Here is a 13,153-nt window from a genome sequence, read left to right as displayed (position 1 = left end):
GTGTTTGACATCTTGCCCTGCTCTCTCTGGCCCAAAGGGTCTCTGCTCAGTCTTCCTCTAAAGGCTTTATTGATTTTCCTTTCACATTTAAATCTGCAATCTACCTGAAATTGATCATGTCTCTAGTTTGAATACTCTGCAGAGAATTGAAGTGACAATGATTGGCATTCGTTCATTAGGCAATGGTGTCTGTCCAGACTGTTTCTCCAGGTCCTGCTTTCTCACCCTGAAGAGGTGACTTTGTTCCTGCCCAATTCCAAGCCTGATCTCCCAGCATTCCCACTGAGTCTAGGCTCTCTGTGGTCTCCCCTAAAATCTCCTGTTTATCACGTCAGCCAGAATTGGTTTCCATTCCTTGCAACCAAAGGTCCCTAATTTTTATACACCCAGAAAAGTGGATGGCTCAGCTCTAGCTGTTTTGAGTGAAGGTGCTGGAAAGAAAGACCTATTGGGATACCAAAGGAGTAAGTACATAAATTACTACTGGTAAAACTTAATTCATCATATTTACTTCCTTTGTGCAGAAGATTTGAAACACCCATCCTAAGGCTTTGCTTAGAAATTGGGCAACATGGGTAGCCATGAAGTCATTCACGCTGGAGACACTGGGCATAGGCAGACAAAGATTGCATGCATGGGGTACTCAGGAATCTGCCAACAGGCTCTTATATATCTTCACAGATTTTAGATTATTTGAAATAAACCAAGTCTTGTTACGACAGAAGCAATGCCTTACCCATACTCGGCCTGCCCCATAATGTCTGAGATGATCAATGACACCTTTTGTGGACAGAGCCCATTAATCAGGAATCTCAAGCTCTGGAAATCTCTGAGGGAGAATGTGGGGGGTATCTTCTAGCTCTCAGGTCTGGGTGACTAGTGACATGTGATTTCACCATTACTAAGATTATCATAAGCAAATCTTTTGTGTCCCTTGCAACCAACATAATTCCCAGGTTGCTACCCAAGCTCAGACTACCCAATCACCCCACAAATAAATGGCAGATGTTGTTTTATTGCCTACTTGGCAGCTGTTATGGACTGAATGTTTGTGTCCACTACAATTCATATGTTGAAGCCCTAATCCCAGATGTGATGATAATTGCAGATGGAGCCTTTTAGATGTAATTTGGGATCTAGAGCCTTAACCAAAAATTGAACCCTGTCAGGCCTTGATCTTGAACTTTTCAACCTCTAGAACTGTGAGAAAATAAATGCCTGTTGTTTAAGCCACTCAGTCTATGGGGCTTTGTTATGGCAGCACAAGCTAAGACCACAGCCATCCCCTTTCTTTCCTAACAGCACCCTAATTTGGTAATGGTTGAAACCCCTGGCAACAGAACCCCAGGGATAAATAGTGATTTGTCTAAGGCAATCATCATATTACCTACCATTCCCCTTTTCCAACAACAGGTTTAGGAGTAGGCATGTCAATCAGTTATAGTCAATGAAACCCGAAAGAAAGCTGGCTAGGGAAAAAAAGCCATTAAAAGTCCTTTTTCCTCTGCTCCTTGCTCCCTCCTTTCTCTTGTGCAATTGGAACTGCAGCAGCCATCTCATGGCAAAGAGGTAACACGCGAGAAGAAGAAAAGCTAATATCCTGATGATGGTGAGGCTGAGAGTGCTTAACAGTATTAGTGAGCCATTCAATCAACTTTGGGGCTTCACATCGAATAAGCAATAAATGTTCTTATTGTTCAGACTTACTAGTCAGCTTTCTATTACTATTTGAAGCTAAATGCAACCTCACTGATATAGGAATGCACCAGACTTCTCCTAGGCAGGCTGATTGCCAAAAGGCATTTATCCAATGTAAGGCTATATCATTTCTCTAGGCCCAAGATACAGCTTCTTGGCAAGTGTGTCCTCCTACATTGGAGGCAGAATGCCCTAAATGGTTAAAAACTCCAGTTTTAGAATCAGATGCCTGGGTTCAAATCCTGGCTCTTTAGCTTATTAACTATGTGACCCTGAGAATGTCACTTAACTGCTCTGTGCCTCAATTTCCTCATGAAAACCTCCCCCCCGCCACCACCCGCCGCCATGAGACGGAGTTTCGCTCTTGTCGCCCAGGCTGGAGTGCAGTGGCGCAATCTCGGCTCACTGCAACCTCCACGTCCCAGGTTCAAGTGATTCTCCTGCCTCAGCCTCGCCAGTAGCTGGGATTACAGGAACCCACCACCACATCTAGCTAATTTTCTGTATTTTTAGTAGAGATGGGGTTTCGCCATGTTGGCCAGGCTGGTCTCAAACTCCTAACCTCAGGTGATCCACCCACCTCGGCCTCCCAAAGTACTGGGATTACAGGCGTAAGCCACAGCACCCGGCCAAAACCTTATAAACACCAAATGTGTGTTTATCATGGTCTGAGCCTAGAATCCAAGTCAGCATTGACAAACAAACACAAAGTCTATTTGCCACATTTTAGGAATAATAATAGTACCTACCTTGTAAGGTTGTTCTGAGAATTAAGTAACTCCTGTAAAATGCATAGCACTGGGTTGGTATATAGCCTAGCATGTAATAATCACTCAAATGTTAGCTATATCCCATGACAGAAGATGAGATACAAGGTCTCCAGTATTTAGTGGACAATAATGTCCAGCATGGATTCCAACCCTTGATTGTACAAATTGAGAAATCAATGGAGCCCTCTGCTCTAGAACATCTTTTTTTCTTTTTTTTTTTCTTTTTGAGATGGAGTTTCGTTCTTGTTGCCCAGGCTGGAGTGCAATGACGCGATCTCAGCTCACCGCAACCTCTGCCTCCCGGGTTCAAGTGATTCTCCTGCCTCAGCCTCCCAAGTGCTGGGATTACAGGCGTGAGCCACCGCGCCTGGCCCTTTTTTTTTTTTTTTTTTTCCAGATGGAATCTAACTCACCCAGGCTGGAGTGCAGTAGTGCAATCTCAGCTCACTGCAACCACCACCTCCTGGGTTCATGTGATTCTCCTGCCTCAGCCTCCCCAGTCGCTGAGATTACAGGCACACATCATCACGCCCAGCCAATTTTTGTATTTTTAGTAGAGATGGGGTTTCTCCAGGCCGGTCTTGAACTCTTGACCTCAGGAGATCCTCCCACCTTGGACTCCCAAAGTGCTGGGATTACAGGCGTGAGCTACTGTGCCTGGCCCTGCTCTAGAACATCTGAGGAGTCTTATTTATAAAGGAAGTGAAATCTCAATGCAGAGATAGGAATATAGTTTGAAACATTCAGGCATAATTTCCACCTTTTTGTCCAGGAACATTACTTACATCTTCTGATAGACTCTTGAGGTCAGTCACCAACCACAGAACATCCAAATGTTCATTAAGCTGAGACTTCAGGGAGCCTAATTTGGAACAGATCTATAGTACAATGAATAGAGAGGCCTTGAAGACATGAGAGAGTTGGCTCAAATTATCATGCCCATCAAATTACCTTGATGGCCATGGATCATCTAGGGTTTCATGAATGCAAACATAAAGGGCTTACAGCCTGGAAGTTATCCTCTATATTGATGGTTCTTGATCAAAGTGACAGCACCTCCTAGAGGAATGTTGGAAATTTCTGGTGTTATTTTTGGTTGTCACAGAGAGACTACTAGCATTTGATGATCAGGGGCCATGAGTATTAGACATCCTACAATGCTCAGGACAATCTTGTAAGAAAATGGATTGTCCTACATCCCCCATGACTTTATAATATCAAAATGGACATTCATGTATAAGTAAGATATGTTTTTAACAATCTGAACCTAGAATCTAAGTCTGCTTTGACATATAAACACAAAGTATTTTTACCTAGTTTTAACATACTCTAGATTTTAAACGGATGTCATTATCGTATAAATAGAAGGGTGGTTGTACTGTGCTCTGTTTATCACTTTTAGCACAGATTGTTTTACCACTTCAAAAAAATTGCATCATCACTAGGTAATTAAGAGCCTTCTTCAGCTGGGCGCAGTGGCTCATGCCTGTAATCCCAGCACTTTGGGAGGCCAAGGCAGGCAGATCACCTGAGGTTGGAAGTTTGAGACCAGCCTGACCAACATGGAGAAACCCCATGTTTTTTTTTGAGATGGAGTCTTACTCTGACTCTCTGTCTCCCAGGCCGGGGTGCAGTGGCGCGATCTCGGCTTACCATAACCTCCGCCTCCTGGGTTCAAGCAATTCTCCTGCCTCAGCCTCCTAAATAGCTGGGATTACAGATGCCTGCCACCATGACTAGCTAATTTTTATATTTTTAGTAGAGATGGGGTTTCACCATGTTGGCCAGGCTGGTCTTGAACTCCTGACCTCAGGTGATCCACCTGCCTCAGGCTCCCAAAATGCTGGAATTACAGGCATGTGCCACTGTGGCTGGCCAGGGCTATTTCTTTTTAAGTAAGCTTTAGGTTGAAGTAAACATACATACAGATAAATATACAAATCATGAGTAGCCATTTAATGAATTTTTATAAATTACCCATTTCTTACTCAATTTATACATTGATAAATTAAATGTTATAAGTTACCCATCTCCCTGGTTGGACCCTAATACTATCATCCCCTTCCCAGCCACTTCCCACCCACTATCCTAACTTAAAACAACAGAGATTAATTTTGCTTAACTTTAGAACTTCATGTAAATAACCATACATAATCTTTACTTATATATGGCTATATTTTTTTTTTGGCTGAACATTATATTTGCAAGAATCATCCATGCTGTTGCATGTAACAGTAATTCATTCATTTTCGTTGCCAATAATATTCTATTTTATGAAGAGGATATAGCTTATTCATTTGACTATTGATGAATGTATTAAACTATTTTCACACTGCTATAAAGATACTACCCGAGGCCAGGCACAGTGGCTCATGCCTGTAATCTCAGTACCTTGGGAGACCAAGGCCGGCGGGTCACTTGAAGTCAGAAGTTCGAGACCAGCCTGGCCAACGTGGTGAAACCCTGTCTCTAACAAAAATACAAAAATTAGCTGGGTGTGGTGGTGCACCCCTGTAATTCCAGCTGCTCAGGAGGCTGAGGCAGGAGAATTGCCCAAACCTGGGAGGTGGAGGTTGTAGTGAGCCGAGATCGTGCCACTGCACTGCAGCCTGGGCAAAGAGGCTCTGGCATAAAAAAAAAAAAAAAAAAAAAAGGATACTACTTGAGACTGGGTAATTTAAAAACAAAAGAGGTTTAATTGACTTACAATTCCACATGGCGGGGGAGGCCTCAGGAAACTTACAATTATGGCAGAAAGCAACAGGAAGCAAGCACCTTCTTTACAAGGTGGCAGGAGAAAGAGAGCGCTCAGGGGTAAACTGCCAGTTTTAAAACCATCAGATCTGGTGAGAACTCCCTCACTATCACAAGAACGGCATGGGGGAAACCACCCCATGATCCAATCACCTCCCACCAGGTTGCTCCCTCAATACATGGGGATTACAATTTGAGATGAGATTTGGTTGAGGACACAGAGCCAAACCATGTCAATGAACACTTTGGTAGTTTCCAATTTTGGACTAATAGGAATAGTTGCTCCCATGAATATTTGTGTACTTATCCTTTGGTAAACATATATACACATTTCTGAGATAGATCCGAGAATAGAATTGCTGGATCGTATAAGTATGCACTGCTGAGCTTTAATAGACTCTGCTAAACAGTTTTCGAAAGTGGTTGAAACAATCGGCACTCCCACCCTAGTAATGACAGTTCTACTTGTTCCACACTTTTGTATTTAGATATTTAAATGTTTTTTTCTAACACCGTGTCATAAAGAAGCTTGTCTACGTGACTGAGAAGTTGCTATGTGAAACTACAAAGGTGGGAGTATGGCCACCCCAGCACAGAGTTCCTGTTCCACATCATGTCTGAATGTACTCAAGGTTGGGTGCCACTTAGTGGAATTGGTGGCACCAAGGAGAAAGGCCTTGGCTGAGTCACAGCCTAGCCCAGCAGTCAGCTCTGGGGCTCTGTCTCATACAGAGGATGATTCACTCCATGCCCTTCCTGGTAGATGAAGAGGTTCTTCAAGTGTTCCTTCCCTTCAGCCCAGTCAGGGCAGCTGGAGTAAAGCAGGGCTGACTGTGCACAAGTGGAGGAGTCTGGAGTAGGCAGAGGAAAGGGAAATGAGGGGGCTGTCTGACAGCTAGAAAGCAGATTCAAGGTAGGTGGGAGTGGGGGAAGCTAGGGTACAATGACTATATTTCTAAGATGTATGCAAATCAGATGTACTCAGAACTAGGTTTTTATTGAAAAATTATTCATCATATGGGGAAAATGTTTCCCTAACGATCACAAAAGGGCATATAATGAAAAAATGAAGTCTTTTTCACCTCTTAGATTCACAGTTCTCCAGGCTGTTTCCCCTAAGACAGGCACAGTCCCTCCAGAAGCAGTCTGTACTTACACAAGTGTAAACACAGGTATCTTCAATAAGTTATTCAACTTCTTTAGGTGTCTTAGTCTATTGTGTACTGTTAGAATATCACAAACTGGCTAATTTATTATGATGAGCAGAAATTTATTGGCTCACAGCTCTGGATGCTGGGAAGTCCCAGATCAAGGTGCTGGCATCTGATGAGGGGCTTCTTGCTGTGCCATCACATGGTGGAAGGCAGTGTACAAAGAGAAACTGTGTCCTCACGAGTGGCATTAATCTATTTATGAGGGTGGACCCCTCAGCGGGGCTTAAACACCTCCGATTAGGCCCTACATCCCTATACTGTTGCCTTGGGGATTAAGCTTCCAACACATGAGTTTTAGAGGGGACAAAAACTGGGCTTCAGCGTCCTCATCCTTAGAATGATGAGGCTGGGCAGGACGTTTCCCAAACTTACTTGCTGGTAAGACTCATTTGGGAGGACTTGTTTAACATATGATTTCTCCAACCAAAGGCCCTGGGATTCTGATTTAGTGAAAATGCAGCGGGATTTAGGAATTTGTATAATTGGAAGAATTTCTAGGTGACTCTTATTATTAGGAATTTGGAGAAACACTGGATTTAGAGAGTCTCTAACAGTTAAAAATTTTCAAAAGCCTATAATATTCTGCCCTTTAGAAATCCTAATATGATATTATGTTGTAGAAATCAGAACTAATGAAGAAAGAAGAAAGGTGCCTTTATGGGAGCATAGTAAAATGACTGAAAGCCACCATGTGGGCACCTTTCCAGTTCCAGCGGGGAATGTTGGCCCCTCTCCTTGGTCTTGTTGTTTTTGCATGCATGGAAGCTTGTAATTGTGATTTAGCTTGCTCTGATGACATGGACTCAAGGAAAGGAGCATCTTTTCTGGGCAATTCAGTGAAGATTAGAGAGCCTGGATCACTTGGGAGAGGAATGTATGGGACTTCTTCTGTAAAAGCTGGGAAGTAAATGGAGATGGCTACAGACAACAGAAGGCAGTCAAAGCCTTCCCCAGATGGGTATGACTGGGTTTTAATCCAAATCTCAGCTTGAATGGATAACATGACCCAAACACTTGGAACTTAGGACTAGAAAATTAGCCCCCTACCAAAGGACTTCTTACAGCTGAAGAATCTCTCAAGTAGTGCAAACAATCTCTCAAGAAGATGCGTTCGTTTCCCTACATGGACTGTACCTTTTGTAGGGCCTTCCCTGGCTTGAGTGTGTTTGTGAGCACAGGCACACATGCGTGCATGTGCACATGTGCGTGCCTGTGTATGCAGGCCGTATTAGGCCATTCCTATGTTCCTATAAAGAAATACCTAAGCCTAGGTCATTTATAAAGAAAAGAGCTTTAATTGGCTGATGGTTCTGCAGGCTGTACAACAAGTGTGGTGCTGACACTCACTACTGGTAAGGACATCAGGAAGCTTTCAATCATGGTGGAAGGCAAAGGGGGAGCAGGCACGTCACACAGTGAAAGCAGGAGCAAGAGAGAGAGCAGGGAGGTACCACACAGTTTTAAACAACCAGATTTTGTGATAACTCACCATTGTGAGGACAGTACCAAGCCACTCATGAAGGATCTGTCCCCGTGATCCAAACACCTCCCACCAGGCTCCACCTCTGATACGGTTTGGCTCGATGTCCCCACCCAGACCTCATCTTGAATTGTAATCCCGATGTGTCAGGGGGAACCTGGTGGGAGGTGATTAAATCATCGGGCAGTTTCCCCCATGATGTTCTCCTGATAGTGAGGGAGTTATCGTGAGATCTGATGGTTTAAAAGTAGTTTCCCCTGCTCCTTCTCTCTGTCCTGCTACATGTAAGACGTGCCTTGCTTCCCCTTCACCTTCCACCATGATTTTAAGTTTTCTGAGGCCTCTCTAGCCGTGTGGAACTGTGAGTCAATTAAACCTCTTTCCTTCATAAATTACCCACTCTCAAACAGTTCTTTATAGCAGAATGAAAATGAACTAATACAGAAAATTGGTACCAGGATAGTGGGGTACTGCTATAAAGATAACCTGAAAATGTGGAAGCAACTTTGGAACTGGGTAAGAGGCAGAGGTTGGAACAGTTTGGAGGGCTTGGAAGAAGACAGGAAGATGCGGGAAAGTTTGGAATGTCCTAGAGACTTGTTGAATGGTTTTGACCAAAATACTGATAGGGATATGGAAGTCCAGGCTGAGGTGGTCTCAGATGGAGACGAGAAACTTATTGGGAACTGGAGCAAAGGTCACTCTTGCTCTGCTTTAGCAAAGGGACTGGTGGCATTTTACCCCTTCCCTAGAGGTCTGTGGAACATTGTTTTGTTTTGTTTTGTTTTGTTTTGTTTTGTTTTGTTTTGTTTTGTTTTGAGACAGAGTCTTGCTCTGTCGCCCAGGCTGGAGCACAGTGGCACAATCTCGGCTAACTGCACCCTCTGCTTCCCAGGTTCAAGCTATTCTCCTGCCTCAGCCTCCCGCGTAGCTGGGATTACAGGCGTGCACCACCACACTTGGCTAATTTTTTGTATTTTTAGTAGAGACAGGGTTTTGCCATGTATCAAACTCCTGGCCTCAAGTGATCCACCTGCCTCAGCTTCCCAAATTGCTGGGATTACAGGCATAAGCCACCCTGCCCAGCCAAGATCTATGAAACTTTGAACTTAAGAGAGATGATTAGGGTATCTGGCGGAAGAAATTTCTTTTTTCTTTTTTTTTTTTGAGATGGGGTTTCGCTCTTGCTGCCCAGGCTGCAGTGCAATGGTGTGATCTCAGCTCACTGCAACCTCTGCCTCTCAGGTTCAAGCGATTCTCCTGTCTCAGCCTCCTGAGTAGCTGGAATTACAGGCGCCCATCACTCCGCCCCACTAATTTTTTGTATTTTTAGTAGAGATAGGGTTTCACCATGTTGGTCAGGCTGGTCTTGAACTCCTGACCTCAAGTGATCCACCCGCCTCAGCCTCCCAAAGTGCTGGGATTACAGGTGTGAGCCACAACTCCCTGCCAATTTAGGGTATCTGGCAGAAGAATTTCTAAGCATCAAAGCATTCAAGAGGTAACCTGGCTGATTCTGAAAGCATTCAGTCATGTGTGTTCACAAAGAGTTTATCTGAAACTGAAACTTATGTTTAAAAGAGAAGCAGAGCATAAATGTTTGGAAAATTTAAAGCATGACCATATGGTAGAAAAGAAAAACCCATTTTTCTGGGAAGAAATTCAAGCCGGCTGCAGAAATTTGCATAAGCAAGGAGGAGCTGAATGTTAATAGCCAAGACAATGGGAAAAAATGTCTCCAGGGCATGTCAGAGACCTTCATGACAGCCCCTCCCATCACATGCCTGGAAGCTTAGGAGGGAAAAATGGTTTCTTGGGCCAGGGCTTGGCCCTGCTGCTCTGTGCAGACTCAGGACTTGGTGCCCTGTGTCCTAGCTGCTCCAGCTCCAGCTGTGGCTAAAAGGGATCAAGGTACAGCTTGGGCTATTGCTTCAGAGGGTACAAGCTCCAAGCCTTGGCAGCTTCCACATGGTATTGGGCCTGCAGGAGTGCAGAAATCAAGAGCCGAGCCTTGGCAGCCACTGCCTAGATTTCAGAGGATTTATGGAAATGTCTGGATGTCCAGGCAGATGACTGCTGCAGGGGTGAAGCCTTCATGGAGGACCTCTACTAGGGCAATGCAGAAGGAAAATGTGGGATTGGAGCCCCCACATACAGTCCCCACTGGCGCACTGCCTACTGGAGCTGTGAGAAGAGACCTACCATCCTGCAGACCCCAGAATGGTAGATCCACCACAGCTTGCACTGTGCACCTGGAAAAGCTGCAGGCACACAATGCCAGCCCATGAAAGCAGCCACAGGGGCTATAACCTGCATAGCTGCCCAAGGCTTTGGGAGCCTACCCCCTGCATCAGGGTGTCCTGGATGTGAGACATGAAGCCAAAGGAGATCATTTCAGAGCTTTAAGATTTTATGACTGCCCCATTGGGTTTTGGAATTGTATGGGGCCTGTGGCCCCTTTGTTTTGGCCAATTTCTCCCATTTGGAACAGGAACATTTACCCAATGCCTGTGCCCCCATTGTCTCTAGGAAGTAGCTAACTTGTTTTTTGTTTTACAGGCTCATAGGCGGAAAAGACTTGCCTTGTCTCAGATGAGACTTTGGACTTCAACTTTTGGGTTAATGCTGGAATGAGTTAAGACTTTGGAGGACTGTTGGGAAGGTATGACTGGTTTTGAAATGTGAAAAGGACATGAGATTTGAGAAGGACCAGAGGTGGAATGATATGGTTTGGCTCCGTGTCCCCACTCAAACCTCATCTTTAGTTGTAATCCCCACATGTTGATGGAGGGACCTGGTGGGAGGTGATTGGATCATGGGGGTGGTTTCCCCCATGCCGTTCTCATGATAGTAAGTGAGTTCTCAGAAAATCTGATGGTTTAAAAGTGGCAGTTTCTCCTGCTGTCTCTCTCCTGTCACTATGTAAGATGTGCCTTGCTTCCCCTTCACCTTCCACCATGATTGTAAGTTTCCTGAAGCCTCCCCAGCCATGCAGAACTGTGAGTCAATTAAACCTCCTTCCTTTATAAATTACCCAATCTCAGGCAGTTCTTTATAGCAGTGTGAAAACAGACTAACACAACTTCCAACATTGGGGATTACATTTCCACATGAGATTTTGAGGGGACAAACATCCAAACTATTTCACAAGCTAATTTCCACAGTCATTAATGAAAGATCCTTATATTTTTACTTGGTTTTGGTGGTGTTGGGGGAAGGCAGGGTGCAGTCATTAAAGAACCAGCATCTATTTTTTCTGCTATTCCTGACATAAAGAGGAATAAGGGCACTTAATTTAAGTTTATTTTGCCAATTTGGGAGTTGTTATTACTCACACTGATCATCAATAATAAATATATAAGATGAAATGAAATGGCTTTGGACTGGAAATCAGATATGTCTTGATGTGGCACTGCCACTAAGGAGCTATGTGACCTTAAGCAAGTCACTTACATCTCTAGACCTGATTCCTTATGTAAATAATGAAAGTGTAGACTAGGTAGTACCTGATTTTGCTTATTCTAAGGTGTGCTTTTTTCACATTTTAATATTTCTGAACTTGGGATGTATCTTATAATCAATGGGTGTCTCACAATTATTATTGGCAGAGTTTTCTTCTTGGCTGCCTTTACAATCAACAGCATATTAGATTCAATTAAATACTGTACTTAGCTCTATGAGTAGCTACATAATAAAGCCTTATGTTTGCACATAATATAATACTCAGCAGTCTTCCAATTATGTTATAAATACTCATTCATGCATTTCTAGAGGACCCCAGGTTGGTGGTTTTCAACTTTGGCTTCCCAGAGAAGACGTGAGCTGACTCTTATAAAGGAAGTGTCACTTACTTGGCAGGCAGAAAGGAATGAACAGAAGAGACAAAAGGAGGAAATATGTGGGAAGTCACAAAGATGTAGAAAAACAAGACACATTTGGAAAATGTCAAGTGTCTTGTATGGCTGGACAACAGAGTACACATTGGTAGCTTAGCAGATGAGGCTTTAGGAGGACATAGGAACCAGATTGCAAGGGTGCTGGGTAACATCCTAAGAAGCTTGGATTTTATCCTCAGGGTTAAGGGTGCTGAAGGTTTATAAACAAAGAGGAGATCTATCTGGATTCACATTTGAAGTTCAGGAAAATCACTCTGGTGGTATGGTAGATTGTCATTTAAAAGGGTGAGGGAAGTAAGATGAGTTAAGAGGTTGTTGACATATTCAGATAAGAAACGATGACAGCTCTAACTGACAACTGGTAGGAAAATGAGGGAGAAGAAATGAAGCTGAAAGATATTTGTAGAATGTTGACCAAAGAGATGCAGAATATGAGGGAGGGATCAAGGATGATTTCAAAGGCCAAGCAATGGGGCTCATGCCTATAATCCCATCACTTTGGGAGGTCGAGGTAGGAGGATCACTTGAGCCCAGGAATTTGAGACCAGCCTGGACAACATAGGGAGACCCTGTCTCTACAAAAAAATTAAAAAATTAGCCGAGCATGGTGGTTGCACCTGTGGTCCCAGCTACTTGGGAGGCTGAGATGGGAGGATGGCTCGACTCTGGGAAGTCAAGGCTGCGGGGAGTCATGTTCACACCACTGCACTGCACTCCACTCCAGCCTGAGTGACAAAGACTGACCCTGTCTCCACAAAAAAAAAAAAAAGAAAGAAAAAAAGAAAAAAGAAGTATAATTCCCAGATTTCTGGACTAGCTGCCTAAATGAAACATAGTGCCATATAAAGTTGGGGGCTTAAGAAGAGAAGAGGATTTGAAAGGCTAGAGTAGTTATGTTTTGCTTATGTTGATTTTGGGGTGCCTGAGAGAAATATGCAATTGAAGATGTTCACAAAATAAGTGAAAAATAAGTCTAGGTCTCAAACAAGTTTAACTCTTATGATATCTTTAGGTAAAAAAACTTCTATTTATTTGCTCCTCAAAATCCACTCTCCACCATTCTCCAACCTTCTCTGTGTCCTGGGAGTCTGAATTGTATGCATTACAGACACTTCTTGTTAAGGTTAGCCAATTTGGAGTCCTGGCAGATCAGAGAAAGAGAGAGAGAGAGAGGATAGTCAGCTTGAGGTATTTGTTGTCTCCTGTCTCCCTCCCTTCCAGGTCAACAGCTCCTGTCTGGTGGCCTTCTCCACACAGCTCTCTCTCAGAGTTCCTCAACTTATCCCTTCCCTTTAGAGTTTAGGCCAAATTGCCCAATTTGAATATACCTTCTGTTTCCTT

Source organism: Pongo pygmaeus, chromosome 4 (genome assembly GCF_028885625.2).
Source record: "Pongo pygmaeus isolate AG05252 chromosome 4, NHGRI_mPonPyg2-v2.0_pri, whole genome shotgun sequence".
Classification (NCBI taxonomy): Eukaryota; Metazoa; Chordata; class Mammalia; order Primates; family Hominidae; genus Pongo; species Pongo pygmaeus.
Note: the sequence above shows the minus strand (reverse complement) of the source record.